The sequence below is a fragment of the Alexandromys fortis genome, unplaced genomic scaffold (genome assembly GCF_014885135.2).
Source record: "Alexandromys fortis isolate MF-2015 unplaced genomic scaffold, M_Fortis_MF-2015_v1.1 scaffold_175, whole genome shotgun sequence".
Classification (NCBI taxonomy): Eukaryota; Metazoa; Chordata; class Mammalia; order Rodentia; family Cricetidae; genus Alexandromys; species Alexandromys fortis.
The window spans coordinates 1731962-1732916 of NW_026068065.1; the positions used below are offsets into that span (position 1 = coordinate 1731962).

Sequence of the window (955 nt, forward strand, 5' to 3'; positions counted from 1 at the left end):
TCTATTTTGTTTTCTGAATTTTTTTTTTTTTTTTGAGACTGGTTTTTTTTTTTTTTTTTTCTGTGTAGCTCTGGCTGTCCTGGAACTCTCTCTGTAGACCAGGCTGGCCTCGAACTCAGAGGCCTTTGCCTCCTGAGTGCTGGGATTAAAGGTGTGTGTCACCACCACCTGACTTCTAAAAGCTTTCCGATATCAACTACAAGTTCAAGAATCAATTCAATGCTACTGAGAATCCCATCGTCTACTGGGAATGAAGAGCAGATGCCCAAGTGAAAACCAAGTTCCATTAAGTGGCTGCCCTTGAAAATGGGTGCCCTGGTTCCCCATACCTCTGCCTGGCAAGCTATAGGTTCAAGGACTTCTTTAACCTTTCCCACCTTGGGTTTACTAATTATCTAGAATAGCTCACATAACTCAGGCTCGTGACTCATTTATCATGAAGGTCCAACCCTGGGAAGTGTAAAGGAAGAGAACAGGAGGCAGCAACATCACCTTCTCCGCGTATACCTGTGTTCAGTGACCTCGAAGCGCTCAGGTCTCTTTACTTATGAAATCAGCCTCTAGTCCTGCTGCCCACCTCAGAGTTCTGTCCAAGGGGCTGGAAATTCAGTCTTCTACTTGCTCCATCCATGTGGCTACCATTCCTGACTTGAAGCTGTCCAAACCAGAAGGGGATCACTATGAATAACATAAGACAAACCACTCATGGGATTCTTTTGTAAAAGGTGTTATTAAAAGCAAAAGGATTGATTTATTGTTTTTATTTATGTGCCTGCATTAGTTTATATGCACCGTGTGTTTGTAGGTGCTTATGGAGGCCAGAGGGTATTGAATTCCCTGGAACTGGAATAACAGATCGTTGGGAGCTGCTTCCTGTGGGCACAAGAACTGACCCTCTGAGTTAATGCTCTTAACTGCTGAGCTACTTCCCTGGTCCGCTTAAATTTTTTTCCTC

The 955-nt window shown here is 43.9% G+C and overlaps 1 protein-coding gene across 3 annotated transcripts in view; it reads left to right on the forward strand.

Annotated features, from left to right (window-relative positions):
* Afg1l (AFG1 like ATPase) overlaps positions 1-955 on the forward strand; it is a 143815-nt gene that overhangs the window by 22284 nt on the left and 120576 nt on the right. The window lies entirely within an intron of this gene.